At 41.2% G+C, this 21461-nt stretch overlaps 1 long non-coding RNA gene across 1 annotated transcript in view; it reads left to right on the plus strand.

Annotated features, from left to right (window-relative positions):
- The first annotated feature begins 7236 nt into the window (after positions 1 to 7236).
- The window catches only part of LOC111557785, a 31037-nt gene continuing 16812 nt past the window's right edge, over positions 7237 to 21461 (plus strand). Inside the window, exons 1-2 of the long non-coding RNA XR_002738087.2 lie at positions 7237 to 7290; positions 7399 to 7527. This is a non-coding gene — a long non-coding RNA (uncharacterized LOC111557785). The remainder of the gene's footprint in view (positions 7291 to 7398; positions 7528 to 21461) is intronic.

Raw genomic sequence — 21461 nt, forward strand, 5'->3', positions numbered from 1 at the left:
ATCACTTGCACAAATAAACCATGCCATAGAAAAGAAAAGCCACGTGCCACATCAGCTGATATCTAACTTGAATTCCACCCAGAAAGAGTAATTTTGCCTGAAGAGGGTGACTTCACTAGAAGAGAAACTCCCTGTATTAGTTTGCTGGTGTTTCCGTAACAAATTATTACAGACTGGGTGACTTAAAGAACAGAAATTCATTTTCCCACAGTTCTGGGGACTGGAAGTCCAAGATCAAGGTGTTGGAGAATTGGTTTCCTCCAAGACCTGTCTCATTGGCTTGTAGATGGCCATCTTCTCTCTGTGTCCTCACATGGTCATCCCTTGGTCTGTGTTTTCTGTGTCCTAATCTCTTCTTCTTATAAGTACAGGAGTCATGTTGGATTAGGGCTCACTTCAGTGATCTCATTTAACCTTAATTACTTCTTTAAAGACCCTGTATCCAAATACAGTCACATTCAGACATACTGAAGGTAGGCCTCAACATATGAATTTGGGGTAGGGGGGTACATAATTCAGCCCATAGCAGCCATCCCTGAGGGGCTTTACCCATTTTCATGATTCAATAACTTAAAATTCCTTCCTGCTCAACAGTATGAGGAGGTTCCTGACTCACTCAAACATGTGCTATTGAACATGAGATGATACTTTGGATGATAAATCCAGCTCGAGTTGTGCAGATGCAAAGCAAAGACATATGTAGCTGAACAGTCATCTCAGGAAACCAAAGTGAACAGCACAGGCTCCTTTCAGGATTTATCAGTTTGAAAACAAGTGGAAATTATGTTTGATGAGAACTTGGAGCAAACTCATTCTGTGCTGAACTGAAGCCCATTCTTGGCGATGCCCAGAGAGAAGGAGAGGCTGGATGTATTACGGGGCCGTTCACCCAACAAACATTCATGTCAATTACACTCAATGGGATTGAAACCACATCTGAAGCATCTCCACAGAGGGTAAACCACAGTGTGGTGGCCAGGCATGGTGACCCTGGTCACTGCGTTTTCCACTTAAAAGCAACAGTGCCTCTCGACACCTTCCTCTGCCATTTACGGTCACCAAGAGGAGCATATTCACTTTCACAGATTATCCTGTTGGGTTCTCTTTTCTGCCTCACTGATGTTTTATTGGGGGGAAAAACAAATCAAGCTTCCAGAGTTTCTTCTCTAAGGCCATCCAAAGCAACAATTTCTATCATTTTCCGAACAGCAGCAGAGCAGAGAATCTTTTCTCTATACCCTGAGGAACAGAACATGTTTCACTGTGTCTGACTGAATTTTTTCTTTTTCTTTTCTCTCTCTCTCTCTCTCTCTCTCTCTCTCTCTCTCTCTCTTTCCTTTTATTTTGAAGAAATAATGGAGGCAAAGAGAAGATCAGCCTTTAGGCCACGCAAAAACCGTTTAGCATAGTAAATAAATCAGACTGAATCCTAATAAACCTCTTTTTGGCTACAACTAAACAAGTTTGCAAACTGATGGTTGTGTCCCTGCATTTGCTGAGAAATTGCATAACACATCAGGTAGGCCAAAAAAGCACCAATAAATCAATCTTTACTAAACAGAAATGAGACTTGGCAAAGTTGAAGAAGAAAAGGAAGAAGCTGAAACGTGTGCACGAAATTTCCACATTAAAAACTCATCGCTCTTGCCTGGGTCCTGATGCAATTTGAAAGGAAACAGACAATTCTATAATTTTAGCAAAAATATTTATGGTACGGTATACAAGTTCACCAAAACATTCCTCCCAAGTTCTTTAAAAAAAAAAAAAAAAAACAGCATTCCTTATCCCAGCAAAGGGGCTGCCTAAATAAATTTATTTTTAGGACATTTCAGAACATTCTGGATTCTGACTAAAAAAAAAAAAAATAAATAAAAAGTAAAAAAAAGTATGTCCACCCTTCCCACCCTCCACCTCCATCAAAGAACTCTCTGGCCTGATGCCCTGTGGCCCTGCATGCTGCTTCATACCACACTTTAGGGGAGCACATGTGCTTTGGCATACATTGTCCTTAGAATCAAGGTCAGTTGGTCAACATTTCAAAGACAAGGTCAAGAATCATGTTGCAGCTCTAAGAGGAAAAATGAGGAATTTAAATTAAAAACACTGGTTTTAAATTCTGGCCTTGAGAAACCTATGGATGCTCTATGTTTTAAGTATGCAATGTTTGGGGAAAAAGACATATCAATTTACATGAAGAATATATGAAATAAATATATGAAGAAATTACTATTTGTATCATACCAGGTTATTGTAAGAGTTGAATCAAAGGGGAAAAGTCATGTGAAGTTTGAATCATTGATTCGTTCATGCATTTACACACTCAGGAAGCCCTTACTGAGAGTCTATTTTGTACCACGTAGCACTGCAGTGATCAAGCAGAAGTCTCTGACCTTAAGGGAGTCCGACTATGGTGAGAGAGCCTGAAGGGCTGCTGTTTGTCAGTCAGCATTAGTATGGGAGAGAGGGATGCCCAGTGGTGGGCAGAGAAAACTAAGGAGGTCAAATTCAGGTCAGCCAGGCAAGCTTCAACAATATAAGAGAAGGGTTTTTTTTGTTTGGTTGGTTTTTGGTTTTTGTTTTTTTTTAATCATTAAACATTGAAAAAAAAAGTTACCAAAGTGAACACGAAGATGCATAGATCTCTTTGGGCCCTTTCTCTCATAAGTCTCCCATGTGCATACCTCTCTTTGAAGACATTCCTGGTCAGTCTGTAGAAACAAGACTATAATGGTTTTTCATGGACCATGGCTGAGATGGCCCCCAGTTGCTCCAGTTCCCAGTATCTATACCCTGTGTACCCCTCTCCCTTGAAATATGGGCAAAAGCTGTCACTGCATGAACTAACAGAACGTGGGAAGGATGATGAAATGTCACTCCCATAATTACATTACAGGAGAAAACATGTCTAGTTGGAAGACCCTCCCCACCGCTAGCTTGAGAAAGCAGATTGCTGTGTTGTCAGCTTCTGTACAGAAAGGACCACATAACCAGGAAGTGATTGTAGTTTCTCTAAGAAATGGATCACGTAACCAGGAAGTGATTGTAGCTTCTCTAAGAAATGGACCACATAACCAGGAAGTGATTGTAGCTTCTCTAAGAAATGGACCACGTAACAAGGAAGTGATTGTAACTTCTGGCCAGTAGTCTATAAGAAATTGAGGCCCCCAGGCTAATGGGTCCCAAGGAATTTAATTTGGCCAACAATCACATGTGCAAAGAAGCCAATCCTTCCCCACCCAAACCTTGAGATAAGACTGCAGCCCCGGCCAGCGCTTTGATGTTGGCTTCTGAGACCCTGAAGCAGATGACCCAACTAAGCTCTGCAGGAACCCCCGATCCACAGAAACGGTGACATAATAAATGTGTGTTGTTTCAAGTTGCTAAGTTTATGATGATCTGTAAAGCAACATGAAATAACTAATACTGTATATAATATGAAAAAAAATAGAGAGAAACCAAATACATCAATTGTTCCTTGTGTGGAAGTGATTCAACTCACTGTTAATGATTTTAAGTACAAGTTTTTCAGGGGAATGCATATACTGTAAGGGGACATATGTGTGTTCGTACCTTTAGGGCCTTCAACTGAGGAAGACTTCACTCAGATTTTTCAGAGCAAACACATTCTGACTACAGAATATTCATATTATTGATTTTCTATTGGATTCCTTGTCATCTAAAGGTGGTAATATATGTTCTTAAAATTAAAAAACAATTAAGTTTATTTATTTATTTTGATAGAGAGAGAGAGAGAGAGCAGGGGAGGAGCAGACAGAGAGAGAGAGAGAGAGAGAGAGAGAGAGAGAGAAAGAATCCCAAGCAGGCTCCACACCAGCAGCACAGAGCCCAATGCAGGGCTGGAACCCATGAAGCACAAGATTATGACCTGAGCTGAAGCCAAGAGTTGAATGCTCAAACGACTGAGCCATCAAGGTGTCCCTATGTTCTTAAGTCCTATATCTCCTTTGGCACAATACATTTCTTTTTAAAACTTTTTTTTAAACATTTATTCACTTTTTGAGAGACAAAGCACAAGTAGGGGAGAGGAATGAAGAGAGGGAGACACAGATTCCAAAGCAGGCTCCAGGCTGTGAGCTGTCAGCACAGAGCCCAATGCGGGGCTCGAACTCACAAACTGCAAGATCATGCCTGAGTCAAAGTCAGAGGCTTAACTGACTGAGCCACCCAGGAGCCCCAAAATACATTTCTGAAGGCAAAACTCCACTTTTCTCTAGAGGTATCTGAAAAATATAAAAAAAATCTTGCAGTTGAAGCAAGTTATGATGTTAAATTCTATGAATCCTACAGTTCTTGGACTCCCTTGATTTTGAGAGATATTAATGATAGATGGTTAAATAAAGGTGAAACTCTAGACCAGTCGCTGGCACACCTGTTCTGTAAAAGGCAAGACAGTAAACATTTCAGACATCATGGGCCATTTGGTCCCCATTGCTGCTACTCAAATCTACTGTTGCAGCAGATAAGCAGCCTCAGAAAATCCATAAACAAACGAACAGACACTGCGCTGATAAACAATGTATTTATACACGTTGGTATTCGAAGTTCACATAATTTTTGCAGATTAAGAAATAGTCTCATTCTTTTGATTAAAAAAATTATTTTAAAAAGTTAAAACATTCTGGGGCGCCTGGATGGCTCAGTTGGTTAAGCGTCCGATGTCGGCTCAGGTCATGATCTTGGGGTTTGTGGGTTCGAGCCCCACATCGGGCTCTGTGCTGACAGCTCAGAGCCTGGAGCCTGCTTTAGATTCTGTGTCTCCCTCTCTCTCTGGACCTTCCCTTCTCGAGCTCTGTCTCTCTCTCTCTCTCAAAAATAAAATAAACATTAAAAATTTTTTTTAAAAAGTTAAAACATTCTTCATTCATGAGACATATAACAACAGCAGATGGACCGGAGTTGGTCCGTGAGTTGTAGTTTCTGAACTTGCTCAAAATCATTAACTCCCATGTGTGGTGTGTGGCGATCCCAGTGACTTCTATGCTTAATATTTTCAAAATTCAATGAATTTAATTCACATTTATTAAAAAATCTACGTGTAAGAAGTAAGAGGTGCTGCGAGATTCAGAGAGATGATAAGGGAATTCAGAAGGGAGGGACCAAAGAGTCCACGGCATCCTGTAACAGGCACTCATGGGAACTCCTGCTCTAAAAAAAATGCATAGACCTACTTACCACTTTACTTTGTCATTCTTGAACCTGAACGGAAACAGATTTCATGTCAAATCTGTGTCATTATGGTAAGGTTGCCAGGGTGGGGACTGACTGACTTCCATTTACTGTATTTGTTCCCAGAAGTACAGAGCAGTTCTCCCAGTTCCCTTAAGGATTAAGGTGGGGTTTGGGAATTAAGTGATAGACACACCTATGAGCAAGTCCCAGGGACTAACTATTCTCCTTGTGCTCCACAATTCAGGCTCTCAGTCATACTTTACTCCCACCCAGTGTGTTCCACTCTGTTGGCCAGTTAATCAGACAAAGCAGGAGACAAGTATGGGCTGGTATGAGATGTCACAGCCTTGAAAGGGCAGTGCCATTCTAATACTCAAAAGCTGCAGCCTTTTAGAAACATGAAACTTGTTCTAATATGTGTGAAAAGACCTGTTAACCTTGGGAAAATATCACCAGCCACTCAGCAAACATTGTCTTTATAGAGCATATGCTTTCATGTCTCTTTCCAAGTCTCTTAACTCATCTTTAGCTTTAAGTTTTTTTTTTTTTTCATTTTTTTTTTCAACGTTTATTTATTTTTGGGACAGAGAGAGACAGAGCATGAACGGGGGAGGGGCAGAGAGAGAGGGAGACACAGAATCGGAAACAGGCTCCAGGCTCTGAGCCATCAGCCCAGAGCCCGACGTGGGGCTCGAACTCACAGACCGCGAGATCGTGACCTGGCTGAAGTCAGACGCTTAACCGACTGCGCCACCCAGGCGCCCTTAGCTTTAAGTTTTATAAGCAAAAGGAAGCGGGAGGGCTGCTAAAGAAGGGGACAGCCCTGGGGCGCCTGGGTGGCTCATTTGGTTAAGCAACCGACCTTGGCTCAGGTCATGATCTCGCAGTTCATGGGCTCGAGTCCTGCACCAGGCTCTGTGCTGACAGCTCAGAGCCTGAAGCCTGTTTCATATTCTGTGTGTCTCTCTCTGTCCCTCTCCAGCTCACACTCTGTCTCTCTCTTTCTCAAAAATGAATAAAAATTTAAAAAAAATTAGGGGTGCCTGGGTGGCTCAGTCGGTTAAATGTCCGACTTCGGCTCAGGTCATGATCTTATGTTCATGAGTTCAAGCCCCGCGTTGGGCTCTGTGCTGACAGCTCAGAGCCTGGAGCCTGTTTTGGATTCTGTGTCTCCCTCTGTTTCTCTGACCCTCCCCCGTTCATGCTCTGTCTCTCTCTGTCTCAAAAATAAATAAACGTTAAAAAAAAATTAAAAAAAAAAAGAAGGGGACAGCCCTTAATCAATGACCTTGGATAAAGGAATCATCTTGTTTCACGTGTCCTTCCAACTCCCATTTTTAACCCTCGTAAGGCTCACTCGATGCTTTCCGAACGTTCATCAATAGGTATATTCCTCAATCTTTTGTGAAGAATAATCTATATGGTCCTTTACTTTGGGCGCCCACCCAGTAAGAAGCAGATCTCGAACTCCCTCCTCCCCCGACCATGAGTGAAATATTTAAAATAGCTGTCAAACAAACTTAGATGCCTCCATCCCAGAGCACACCATACATTCGCAGAGTCTTCCTTTAGAGCAATTATATTTAAGTGAAAATAAAGCAATGTTTTTATTTTAATGGAAAGGGGAAAAAAATAAAGAAGAAATAGTAGAGGAACATGAGTTACAGAGATGGAAGAAGTCTCTGGAAGCCATCACTTCCTTTATTTGGTTATGTGCAGACTTAGGCTCAAGCCATATCTGAAAAGACAGTGAACACATCTCAAGGAGCCCAGACCCTCACCCAGAAGTATGCAGGGAGCCACCCACAAGGTTTGTCTTAAATCCCTCGCACCGTAATTTTTGACAGTGAATATTTATTGAGACATCAGCAAGTGACACTTAACCTCAAATAGGAAGATCCCTTGTCTTTCCTGAGATGAGGGCTGCACGTGGCATGTTCTCTACAAAAATTATTTTTGTCCTTACCCATGAGCTAAAGTCCTGGCTTAGAAGCAGGATACTGGGATACAATTACAGATTCTTAAATAGACCTGGAAGGAACTTAAGAGAGCTTAACGGGAGGATCACTCATCTTGGAAACAACAATCTAGAATGTCCTGGTGAGTTGAGTTTGCTTAGCTGGTCAGTGGATGTGCTAATTGGATCAAAGACAAATGGCTTTTTTTGTTTGTTTGTTTTTTGATTTTTTAAAAAAAATTTTTTTTCAGGTTCTGAAAGTGGATCAGTTAGGTTTCTTTCATGCTACATGAATGGGCTTTTATGCAGAGACAACAGATTTCCAGTACACAAGACAGGATTCATGCTGCTTCCTTTTTTCCACTGTCCCAGGAAAAGAGGTGAGTCCTGAGTGGGGAGGGAGTGGGGCTTCTTAGCTTGGACTCTTTTCTTTTCAAGTTTGTTTATTTTGAGAGAGAGAGAGAGAGGGAGAGAGAGAGAGAGAGAGAGAGAGAATGAGTGGGGGAAGGGCAGAAAGAGAAGGAGAGAGAGAATCCTAAGCAGGCTCTGCACTGTCAGCATAGACGCTGAGCTGGATCTCAATATGGCCATAACCAAGATGAGCCAAAACCAAGAGTCAGATGCTTAACCAACTGAACCACCCAGGCATCTCTTGCCTGGACTCTAAGCCAGATAGGCATATGATGGTAGTGGGGAGGGAAGGCAGACATTGTTCTGCAAGCCCCAGGGTCTCCTACAAACTGGATCTTGACTTGTCCTTTTAAGAGGGGAATAGTGATTCCAAGGGCAGGTCTCTTCACGTGCCACACCACTGGCAAGAAAGAGAATGGGTCCTGTCATCTTAGGCTGCTCCAGGGAGAGGGTCAGATGGTAAGGCTATAGTCCTAGCCTCCACAGAGGGAAGCAGGCCATTGGATCTGGGCTGCTGAGGTCCCAATGGACCACACATATTTAAAAAAAAACATAGTCAAATATAACTCCTCTTCAAACACAGCATTTTCCCCCAAATTTAACTGTTTCATTATAATGTATTGGCAAGGACCAGTTTTATACTTTTGTTCCATAGGTTAGGACCAATTTGAAAGGCAGTTTGTTGAACGAAGGAAGGGATTCTCTGAACAACTAGGCAGTTGGAAGGAGAAAACACTGGAAATGGGAAACCCCTAACTTTAAATTAGGGAAGATGTGAGGCACCTAGGTGCTCAGTTGGTTAAGTATTTGACTTCAGCTCAGGTCATAATCTCGTGGTTCATGAGTTTGAGCCCCCCATCGGTCTCTGCACTGACAGTGGGAAGCCTGCTTAGGATTCTTTCTCTCTCTCTTTCTCTCTCTCTCTCTCTCTCTCTCTCTCTCTCTCTCTCTGCCCCTCCCCTACTTCTCTGTCTCTCAAAATAGATAAATCAACTCAACAAAATAGGGTAGCCAAGACAGGCAGTGCTGTCTATGACTCCCAATTTAGAGGTCTCTCCAGGACACCAAGAGTGAAGTGCCTTCTGACCAAACTGTCTTAGGAAGTTTACAAAACTATGCATAATAAAAAAGAAAAACAACTTCTAGGGCAAATCAGGTGAAAAAGTCAAGTATGATGCTCAGGCCAAGGGTAACATTAACTCAGATGAGAATGGACACCAAAAGGTTTTATAATTCTAGACATGACCATAGATTTGGTTCAAGTTTTTTAGTAGCTCTTGGATAATCAACACATAATGGCTATGTGAATGTGTATCATTGTGTGTGAGTGTGTGTGTGAGTATGCATGAATATAAGTGAGTATGTGTGTGAGTATGCATGAGGGTGTGTACACATGTGTGTGCATGTGTGTGGGATTTGTGTGAGTGGGTGTGAGTGTGTGTTCCAAAGAAATGACTTTCCTTGCTACTGTTGCGAAGGCATATGGTAACTGGTAGTCTTTGAATGAGTTCAGCAAAGATTTGAGACTCTGATATTGGCCTATATAGATTTCTCAGTGACATGAAAGCTTGTCCGTGAAATACAAAACAGTAAATACATTAATAGTTAAAATTTTGCTTTAAAATAATTTAAATTTTGAATAACTAAAATTTGTCTTATTTTTTTTTGCCATCAGATCTTGCCTTTCCTTATTGAAATATGACTTATTCTAGGTAAAATTAACATGAGCTTTAGGAATGAACATGATTTCTTTGAGCTCATACCAGCCAGGACTTCGTGGCTTTGAGAAATATGATATAGACATTTCATAAACAGCCAAGCATAGCTATTCATAATGTAGCATTTCATGCAGATCGCTCAGTGGTGTTTAGAATACAGTGGGTCATTTTGGCTGCATGAGAGTTGAAAGATTAAAGACATCAAGATCACTATTTATTTTTTCTACAGCCTCAATTTGCTCATCCCCAAAATGGAAGAGTTGGTATCTACCTTACTTTGTAACTTGACCTCTGAATTCTTTGTCTCTTTTTTTACTGAGAAGTTATGTTGGCAATGGGATATCAACCTGTATTGTTGTATTTGTTGTTTTTAGCACAATAACACTAGTACCAGACACGGTTATTGAGTATGACCATGAACCCTGCATTGTGCTAGATAGACTCTATGCCAAGAATAATTTCAATTAATCCTCACGTTAACTTGAAAAAAATAGCTAGATCATGCTGTTGCAAATGAAGAAATAGATTCTACAACTTGACAAGATCACCCAGTTCGTGTATAATTTAAATTCAAGGTTAAAATCAAGAACTATAAGGGGGGGCCTGGGTGGCTTAGTCAGTTAAGCGTCCGACTCTTGATTTTGGCTCAGGTTATGATTTCACAGTTCGTGGTATCGAGCCCCGTGTTGGGCTCAGCACTAATGGCATGGAGTGTACTGAGGATTCTCTCTCTCTCTCTCTCTCTCTCTGCCCTTCCCCTGCTCATGTTCTCTCTCTCTCTCTCTCTCAAAATAAATAAATAGACACTTTTTAAAAATCAAGAACTATAACAACTGGGAGTTTTTAAACCCTGTATTCATCTGAGACAATTTTGGACCACATATTGTCAGCAGAAGGTAGCACTATGTCAAAGATGGCTCAGCCTGCATGAGACTGAGGCTGTTGGGGGGATATGGGTTAGCTCTCCTCTCCTAGAAAGGACCATGAAACAGCTTATGAAAGCAGAAGACATGAGTCACTTCCAAACGATAGTTTCCACCACACTGGGCAGAGATACAGAGAATGAAAAGTTGGATATGTGACATTCTGCGCTGTGTAAGAGAAGGCAAAGTGTACAATGTGCTGGGGACACCAGAGCATCCATTCAGATTTCTATTTTATGTACTTCTGTTTTCGCTTCGATTAAATAATTCAATTCTTTATGTCCACTCTTGCAAAGGGGAGAGGGGTAGAGATGGGAGCTGAACAAGAGGTAATATAAGTGACCCGTTATAAATGGTACCATAAAAGCAAGCTAAAATTTACGGCTGAAAATTATTGTAAGTAAATAGTGATGTGGGCACAGGAATGCATTGGAAATTTGGAAGTGCTGTTTTCCCCTGTGTGAGAAAGATAGCAAGTTTGCCTAAAGCCTCAGTTCGTATGCGTTTATTTCCACTGGCTTTTCTTAACCTCAACAAGCACTGTGTATCCCAACTCTGTGCTGTGTGTTTGCATCAACATACAAACACATAGCAATAGACTTTCTGGAGTCTCCAGAAGTCCTAGCTGCAAGATGGTTAAAATGTTTGCTCCACTGTGCCAACTTGCTGTTCTTGTCCACAATCTCTCTGGGAATATTTATCTTTTATGAGTTTCAAAAAAGATTCCTGGCCTTAGAGGAAAGACAGATGAACAAATTAACCCCTATGGGATTGCACTGGCTGCTTCTGGTCATGCCACCTACTTAGACTAATCTTTTCTTCCTCATATCCCCATATATGGGGTGTAGTTTAATGAGGAAAATCATCATTAGTGGAATATTTATTGAGGAATCCAGAGGTCAATGCCACCCACCCTTTCCCCTTATTACTGGATTACAATAAAGATTGGGAAGCCTAATTATGTGGTGTTTGGTACTTTTTACTGTGTGTGTTAAAATGCTCATCTGTGTTTGTTGGCATTGTTTCTATTTATTGTCTTTATGTATCAGTTTGAGGGTTTTTTTTATACATTTCAAATTACAATTGTAATATTTTAAGCTTTACAGAGTGAATTCTTACAGGCTACATAGATGGCAGTGATATATGACACTATTATGGTGAAGTTTAGGATTCCTAAGATTAGGATCCATATAATGACTATTCTTTTAGGCCTGCTGATAATGAAAAGGAGAATGAAATGAGGATATAAAAACCCACTTTTTAAAAAACAACCTCTCTGGCTTTAATTCAGCACCTGATGGAAATTCAAACTTATAAATACCTTACTGAGCGCATAAAATAATGTTTACAGACGTGAAAGGGACCTGGAGAGAGAACATGATACAGGTGTCTGCCTGACCATCTGAGGTTGGATGGTTATATATGGGACTTGTATTCCAATGACAACAGTTGGTTTGGCATGGGGGCCAACTGACCAGAATGGGCAGCCATTGCTCTGAAGAAGGATTCTGGAGGGCCAATGTTGTTCTCCATCCTACGACCATGTTTTGCTGGGTAATGGGGAGGGAGTTGGGGATAAGCCACGGCATTGTGAGCTAGTTGGGGGGCCTGGACAGTAGCTATGCAGGAAACAATTTGGACTTGGACATAGGTCAATATTTTAACAAGGAATATGAGTCTACTAGATAAAACCACACACATATTAGCCCTACATATGCTTTCTTAGAATGAGCCTTCTTCTCTTTATAGAGCATTTTTCATCTAATACAAAGATTCTCAGTACATTCATCTGCAATCTCCCCAGTTGAACCATCCATGCTATGGACCTCTTATAAGAACTCTTCATTTATTTGAAAAAAGTCATTATTTTCCAGTTTTCTTCTCTTTTCCAAAGGAGTGAGGGAGTGGCTAAGAAGCATTTGAGCTTTGGGGTGAGGCAGATTTGGGGTTTGAATCAAAGTTATCAGTGTTACATCATAGTACACCGTTTCATAACTCAGAGCATTTGTCTGTCTCATTAGCTATGACGATGGCCACTCACGGGAATTAAGTGAGGTGAGTCTGTGGACAGTGTTTGGCACAAGTTGGGGGGGCCATATATGTTTCATACCATTTGTTCCTTTTTGTCTGTATAACCCCTGTATCATACTATAAGTATTAGTCCCGGGTCTCATCTCCCTTATTCCATAACAGGCAGCATCTCAGAAGGAGTGTGTTTCAAAAATTTCATCTTTGGGGCACCTGGGTGGCTCAGTCGGTTAAGCATCCAACTTCAGCTCAGGTCATGATCTCACGGTTCGTGGGTTCGAGCCCTGTGTCGGGCTCTGTGCTGACCGCTCAGAGCCTGAAGCCTGCTTCCGACTCTGTGTCTCCCTCTCTCTCTGCCCCTCCCCCACTCGTGCTCTGTCTCTTTCTCAAAGAAAATAAATAAACATTTTTTTTTTGGAAATTACAAAACAAAACAAAATTTTCATCTTGATTTTCACCACTGCACAGAGGGCAGGACCATGGACCCAGCTAGTAATTACTATCTATTGAACAGTTCTCTCCAGCTTTTATTCCGAGGACTTCACTTTCTATCACTTCAGGCACTTTTTTCCTTTCTCCTGGATGCATTCTGGATCCTCAATATCCTTTGAATGTAACATTGGTAAAGTACCTTCCAGGGACACATGTGTAAAGAATAAAGCTGTGTCATTGGAGTCCGTGTGAATATTTTTAAAACTTTTATTTCCTTAGCTACTCCCTATAAATCTCCTTCATCTGGGCTGACAGAGCCTTTGTGTCCCCTTCTAATTTACAGTTCTTATACACTTCACACGTCACCACATAAATCCCACACACCCTCACCCCATCCAAAAATAACTATAGACCCTGAAATTACCCAAGAACTTTTACAAACTCCTTTAGTAATTCCTTATAGAGTCACGTTGGGAGGCCATGCGGCATAATGGTTAAAAATATAGGCTACAGGAATATATATGGGTTCAAATCTCTTCTTTCATTTGCTGGTTTTATGGCTTTTAGCAATGTAATTAATTCCTCTATGCCTCAGTCTCCCTATATGTAAAACAAGGCTAACAATAGTAGCTACATTAAAGGGTCATTTTAGAGGTCATGTAGTTAATGCATGTAAGGAACTTAAGTAGTAGCTGATAAACGGTACTTAGCAAAAGTTGGCAATAATTATTACCTGTAACCACTCTTCCCTCCCCTTCAGTTTAAACTAATAATGCATACGTTATACGGTTGTATTTGAATAGTCAGCTTATCTGGGAATTTCTGACAGAAAGAAGCATTCTAGGAAAGCACTAGGGTACTTAACTGCAGCATTGTGAGCATAGTCGCAAAAATTAGCCACAATCTAAATGTCTGTTATTAGAAGAATAGTAAAATGAACCAGAGTGTACCCATTACTGTAGATTATCCTACAACCATTCAAAATAATTAAAGGTGGCACTTGGGTGGCTCAGCCGGTTAAGCGTCCGACTCTCAGTTTCAGCTCAGGTCATGATCTCACGTTCGGTGAGTTCGAGCCCCACATTGGGCTCTGTGCCGAGTCCGACAGAGTCTGCTCAGGATTCTTTTCTCTCTCTTTCTCTCTCTTATTCTGCCACTCTCCTCCTCGCCCTCTGGCTCTCTCTCTCAAAATAAATGAACTTAAAAAAAAAATAAAATAATTTCATGTTTCTAAGGTATGTTGTTAAGAATATGAAAGCAAGTTATAGAATAATATATTATGTCACATAGGTAAAGATAAGAAAAATATAAACCATGTACCGTACTTCTAAATAGATACATAGAAAGCAGTTTTAAAAGATCCACACCAAATTAAAAGCTGTGATAACCTCAGCAGAAGGTGGTGGAATGGGGCATAGTAAACTGTTTTTGTTTGGTTTTCTTTATTTCTGTATTTTAGATATTATAATACAAATGTATTTCTTGTGCCATGAAAAATCAAAATAAGAATAAACAAAGTTCAAAACAGAAAGCTAAAGTGAATACTTTGCTTCAGTGGCATTGAAAGCTATTGACTTTTTTTTTTTTAACACTGAACTCTGTTTCTTCCTAGGATTGAGAGAAACATCATGAGAGAAAGTCAGTTTATTGATCAATAATGAGTCAACAGGGCTAATGAGCTCAACTGGTTTGAATCAATGGCATCCTTTCTTAAAGCACGTGTATATAAACAAGTCAATTATGCATTTTCAGATCAATATTAGGAGGACTAAGATTTACTGTTGGGCTTCTTTATGTGCTTTTATAAGAAGGCACCTGTATTTTGTGGGATAAACGAATCCAGAATGAAATAAATCTAAGAACATCCTCCCTACAGCTTCTGTGTCTCTGGAGGAGACCACATTCCTTTCTGCATTTCGTGTGTTTTACTGCATTTAGAATCCATTCTTTCCTTTAGTGTCTAGGACCTTATTTCTCAATGGGGAACTTTTCCAGATCGAAAACAAAAATATCACTACGATTCTGAGTTCGGGAAATTGTGACATTATGACTTTACTGATTTTTTTTTTCCTGAATTTTATTTTTGGAAGGAGCTGCATAAACATAGCCTGTTGTCGGTCACAAGTGTTCTAAAGGCCAACAAGTGTTTATGAACAAGGACTGAGCTTGTGTGTACCAGCTGCATTGTCCTTCTCCCACTGATAGATTGTAATCTATTCTGTGGACAGGAACTCTGGCCTTTGTTGGGTTGAAAATTCTCATGAACTCAGACAAGGAAAGGCAAGCAAAAGCAATATGCAAGCATCCTCCAGTGAAAACACCAGGTTTCCCGGGATCTGGCTGAGGTCTGAGTGAAGCATGGCCCCACAGGGTCAGGAGAGAGCAAGAATATTGATCACGCCTCATGTTCCCTGTCCACAGTCTGCGGGACTGGGGGGGGGGGGGGCGGGGGTGGAGGTATCCAACAACGGAAACTTTGCTGAAGACAGGGTACAATTAGTGTCACCATTTTGGAAATTAATTTCATGATAAAGTTGAAAATGTGCACATCCTTCCTAGGTATTCACCAAAAATATGAAACGTATATACAAGCAAACCTGTTTGTATGTTTCTACAATATAATCTTGTACATATGATAAAGTGAACAGAGGTACATGTAATAACACGGACCACAAACACAATGCTAATAAAAATCTCACACGCATAGATTCTACTCTCAGCTTTACCATTCACCGTGTGTATAATCTGGACATATTTTTTAACCTCTCTGATTTTTAGATGTCTTATCTATAAAAGAGAACTAAGAATAACTTCCTCATGGTTATTGTACAATTTTAAGATAGTATGTGTCAGAAGGACCTGGAATATATAGAGATTTTTTTTTTCATTTGTAAAATGGTAACAATAGAAGCGTGGTGAAATTTAGGAAGTGTAGCCAGTGTGACAGTGTCTTGATATGTTAATGCTACTGCGCATATGATATTTAGCACGGGCAGTTGTGATATTATGCTCCAATACCCCACAGATCTCCTTACTGAACATCTGAGAGCAAACTGCTCTTATTGGAATATTGTTTGTACCTCCAATTTATTGTGTCATCACTGCATTTTTTTCAAATGTTACCACTCATATATCTAAATCCATCCCAGAAGTAGATAGATCTTGTTACACAGGCTTTATTTGATCCATCCCCTAAATCGGGTATCGGGCACTTAATGAAAGCCTGGCAGGTTGCTGGAATCTGGGGAGTAAGGGAAAAATACGATGTGCTATTGGACACCTGGTAGCTCACAATCCAGTATCGAGGTAGAAAATAAGGGAACAAAAAAATCGCAATGGAATAAGTGCTCAAATTTACAAAAAGCTTTGGGAAAAGGCAGTTAAGAGCAACTGATTTATCATTTGATTACCTTACCCCACTTGATTTAAATTGAGAATAAAATTATTTGGCTAAAGATACAAGAATCCTGAATTCTTCTCTCACTCTGGCTAGCTCATCATACTTTCCACCTTTAGCCGATCCGTACGCTCTCCTTTGTCTTTGTAAAAGTTGTTAAACACATCTGTCTTCTTTATGATAATAGCAGCAATCCTAGTAAATTACTGAAAGAAATAAACTTAATTCTTGCATCAATTCAAAATGTATTTGTCCTAGTAGAATAAAGTCTTATCTCCACAATCTCTACTTGGCATCTAGGTCAAAAAACAACTTAGTTTCATGCTTTATGGCTCCCCAAATATTTTAGGGTTTTTTTTTCTTCATTTAAGAAATTCCATTTTATAGTAGTTGGAACTCTTATTAGAAGTTCATTCTAGGGGCGCCTGCGTGGCTCGGTCGGTTAAGCGTCCGACTTTGGCTCTGGTCATGATCTCACGGTCCATGAGTTCTAGCCCCACATCGGGCTCTGTGCTGACCGCTCAGAGCCTGGAACCTGTTTCAGATTCTGTGTCTCCCTCTCTCTCTGCCCCTCCCCTGTTCATGCTCTGTCTCTCTCTGTCTCAAAAATAAATAAATGTTAAAAAAAAATTAAAAAAAAAGAAGTTCATTCTAAAAAATGCTAGTTTTTTAGACCCATAAGAGTGGGTCTACCCACTCTACCATCACCCCGAATACCACAGTGCTAAACCCAATGTCAGAAAATATATGATTGGATTTGCTTCTTTGGTCATTAGAGCTTGCCGGGTTACTGACAGACACTGAAAAAGGAAGAAAAAAGAAGAAAAAAAAACAAACAAAAAAAGAGGCTGAAGTGGTTGCTTCAGGTGAACTATACTGGGTGTCCAACAATAGATCTAAGCAGATTTCTTTAAGTTTTCTGCTTATTAACCCTCTTTGTCTGTCTCTGTCAGCCTGTGGAGTTATTCTCTTGCAATTGCTCACTGTCGTGTGGGAGAACCGCCGACTGTATTGAGCATGAATCAGCTACTAAAATAAGTGTCGGGGGAACTGGGGTATGTCATTTGACCTTCAAATTAATTTTCCCTCGTCCCTGTTTCATTTCTCCTTTCCTGCAACCCCTGCCTCTCTCTTTTCAGCAGACCTCTGCCAGACAAATCAAAAAGCAAACTGCACCACCGCAAGTGTCCTGAACAAGCCCATCCCTCTTTGATTTCTAGGAACACTCATTTGCGAAAAGCACAATAATGTATTCATTCTTGTAGCAGCATCAAGAAATCTACAACATAAACGCACTTTGTATTTTTCCCCCTCTGATTTAGGCAGCATCTCTGTCTGTCACCGTTCTTGTCACAATGGTGCTCTGATTTCAGTTAACATGGAGATCGGAGAACAGTACATAAGTTTTATTTGGTCTCTTTGTAATGAGTTAAAACACATACACTTTCAAATTCTATAAACTGCTTGACCTGGGCAAAGCAGGCAACACGTGCTTTGAGGGACCACTGCATCCTTTATCGTCAAGTCATTCGAAATTCTACTGGGGAATAGGCAGAGCGAAAATACTCCAAATCTTCTTTTGTGAACGTGTGCAAGGACAGAGATGTCACTTATGTAAAAGTTGGCTTCTGAGTCTACTCAGCCCTACATGGAAGAGTCTCCCTTGTGCCTCTCTCAGCTTTCTGTGACTGTAACTTGATAAATGGAAGTTTGGAGTGAGGACACCAATCTGAGTAAAGGCTTTGCTGCTGCTGCTCTGCCACTGAGGGGCGAGAACAGCAGACAGAGCTTAGAGTGACATATTATGGGATGTGATGAGAGGGAGCACTCACCCAGAGCAAACACAGAGCAGGCACCTGTGAGTCTAATGCCACTTAATGTGCAGATTCAACCCCAGTCGTAACAATACTGCAGGAATCACTGCATTGAGTAACAAAGGAAGAAGATGAAAGGAAGGAAGAAAGGAGAGTAGGAAGGAAGGAAGAAAGGAGAGAAGGAAGGAATGAATGAAGCAAGGAGTGAAGGAACAAAGGAAGGAAGGAGAGAAGGAAGGAAGGAAAGAAAGAAGGAAGAAGAGAGGGAGGGAAGGAAGCAAGGGGAGAAGGAAGCAAGGGGAGAAGGAAGGAAAGAAGGAAGGAAGAAAGGAAGGGAAGAAGGAAGGAAGGAGAGAGGGAGGGAAGGAAGGAAAGGATGAAGGAAGGAAGGGGAGAAGGAAGGAAGAAAGGAGAGAAGGAAGGAAGGAGAGAAGGAACAAAGGAAGAAAGGAGTGAAGGAAGGAAGGAAGCAAGGAAAGAAGGAAGAAAGGAGTGAAGGAAGGAAGGAAGGAAGGAAGGAAGGAAGGAAGGAAGGGGAGAAGGAAGGAAGGGGAGAAGGAAGGAAGGGGAGAAGGAAGGAAGGAAGGAAGGAAGGAAGGAAGGAAGGAAAGAAGGAAGAAAGGAAGGAAGGGGAGAAGGAAGGAAGGGGAGAAGGAAGGAAGGAAGGAAGGAAGGAAGGAAGGAAGGAAGGAGATAGGGAAGAAAGGAAGGAAAGGGTGAAGGAAGGAAGGGGAGAAGGAAGGAAGGGGAGAAGGAAGAAAGGAAGGAAGAAAGGAAGGGAAGAAGGAAGGAGAGATGGAGGGAAGGAAGGAAAGGGTGAAGGAAGGAAGGGAGAAGGAAGGAAGGGGAGAAGGAAGAAAGGAAGGAAAGGGTGAAGGAAGGAAGGGGAGAAGGAAGGAAGGGGAGAAGGAAGAAAGGAAGGAAGAAAGGAAGGGAAGAAGGAAGGAGAGATGGAGGGAAGGAAGGAAAGGGTGAAGGAAGGAAGGGAGAAGGAAGGAAGAAAGAAGGAAGAAAGGAGAGAAGGAACAAAGGAAGGAAGGAGAGAAGGAAGGAAGGAAGGAGCAAGGGAAGGAAGGAGGGAAGGAACAAAGGAAGGAAGGAGATCAGGAAGGAAGGAAGGGGAGAAGGAAGGTAGACAGGGAAGGAGGGAAGGAAGGAATAGAATGACTCTCAGTCTAGTGTAAAAATGCTCAGTACCTAGGAAAGCATACCAGGTTGTATTCTTTCATCCATAAACTATGAGTCCCTTTGGAGACACCTATTTCTAAAGTTTAAGACAGATGAATTTGACAACCAGGGCACAAGGATATTTCTAATTGAGTTTCTCCCTAATCGTAATCTGATGAATTAAAAGGCAAAGACTAGCATTTATCAAACATAGGCAAGGAAAGAAAGTATTCTTTATAGTTTACTTTTTTTTTTGCTTAAATAAATGAAAGATTGGTGAGGGCCTCTCATGCAGATGTGGAGAAAATGAATGTACCAGAGAGGGCAGAATCCAGAAGACTATTAGGTTGACTTCATCCTGAGAGGCTGGGGATATAGTTAAAACAAACCACAGCAAAGTCCCCCCATTGATATGACCAGGATATTCCTCTGGAAGTTGTAATCATTTCTCTAATTACTATATGACCCTCATATGTTTGGCCAATGCTGTCAGTTTGCCAAAAAGTTGGTCGGGGGCTGTAATCCAATAAGTTTTATTTTCAATTGCACATTCGCAAATTAAACCACAGCTGCAACCCAGATCAACCCGATCTGTGCAGAGAGGCATAGGAAAAGTCAATTAGTTTTTCCACTCTCTAGGGCCAAATGGACAATTAGACTAGACAAAATGGGGGTGGGGCATGCGTGTGTGTGTGTGTGTGTGTGTGTGTGTGTGTGTGTGTGACCATTTCGTGGACAAAGTAAGACTTTGAAGACTGAAGTATCGAGTTCACATAAATCAACCCACCTAAAGCATGTCGCTTTCAAAAGGACATTTTTCTGCTATTAGCCTATAAAATTCCAGAAGGTAGGATTTATAGAATGATCATCATCTATTCACCCGCGTCTCACAAAACACATATTGTATAGAAGGCTCTTAAATATTTGCCGAATGAATGTCTGAATGATTGGTGGAAACATGATCCTCTGTGAAAACATGCATTCAGGTAATCACATTCATTTTACCACTTGTTCCTTTCCCAGTCCCCATGTAGAGTTGTCAGACCACGCTGTCCTATATTTGGAATAACAGAGAACTGTCAATGTAGCAGGTGTCTGGGTTAGCGGTCCAATTGCCTCATTCTTTTGTGGATGTTGCCATCAAACAGTGGGTGAGTTCAAAATTAGATGAATCATCACCTCTCTTGTCACTTGGTATGCCCACCTGCCGACAGGGAGTAATTCCCCCTTAATGGGAATCATCCCCAGTGAAGATAACACACCTCCACATCATTAGAAGCAAGCAGTTCAAGGTTGACCTGGGACAGGGTGTAAGGAATTTAGTGTTTATGATATCATGATTTGCTACAAACAAAGGTAAACTGTGTTGGGAAATAATGTGTGGCAATGGAAATTTAGCTGTGCCCTTGGAAATATTTTTATCAGTGAATATCGTAGCAACCACAAAATTGCTATGGACTTTTTTTAAAGCTTATTTATTTTTTTTTTCAGAGAGACAGAGACAGAGAGAGAGAGAGAGAGCACAAGCAGGGGAAGGGCAGAGACAGAAGAGGACAGAGGATTTGAAGCAGGCTCTGTGCTGACAACAGAGAGCCCATCACAGGACTCGAACCCACGAACTGTGAGATCATGACCTGAGTCAAATAGATGCTTAACCAACTGAGCCACCCAGGTGCCCTGCTATGGACTTTTGTTAACAGGGAATCATCTCCTTGCTGTTTTGCAAAACTTTTAAGAAGAGATCATTAATTATAAAATAACATCCTAACTCAGCATGCCATTGGGGAGTCTATGGCATTGCTTGGCCAGCAATCTCAATAAACTTTTCTAATTCAGCCTCAATAGGCATGCTATGTTTTCTCACCTATGACCTCCGTTTCCTATGTCAATAGTGCATTTTCCCCACCCATGTCCGCCTTTCTACTGATTCATCAACCCTTAGCTCTGATCATCTGATTCACAAGTATTTCTCTGGTCTCCCTGGCCACTACTAAATTCTGTCTCTCCTGAGTTGCAATACATTATTCTGAAATTTTATTTTATTATTACTTATCACTAATTATCCATTACTTATTGTATGAAGGAATGAGTGACGGATTTGCCTTCTGGCTTTGCTAACTGTGCAAGTGTTACCTTCCTCTGAGGACAAAGATCATGAATTTTGATTTTTCTTTGACTCAGCACTTTGCAGTACCCCTTCTACAAAGTAAGAAAGCGGGGCACCTGGGTGGCTCAGTCAGTTGAGCGTCCGACTCTTGGTTTCAGCTCAGGTCATCTCACAGTTCGTGGTTTCGAGCCCCACATCAGGCTCTGCACTGACAGTGTGGAGCCTGCTGGGGATTCTCTCTCCCTCTTTCTCTGCCCCTCCCCCACTTGTGTTCTCTCCCTTTCTCTCCCCCTGCCCAAAACAGATAAACATTAAAA

The sequence above is a fragment of the Felis catus genome, chromosome E1, assembly GCF_018350175.1.
Source record: "Felis catus isolate Fca126 chromosome E1, F.catus_Fca126_mat1.0, whole genome shotgun sequence".
NCBI lineage: Eukaryota > Metazoa > Chordata > Mammalia > Carnivora > Felidae > Felis > Felis catus.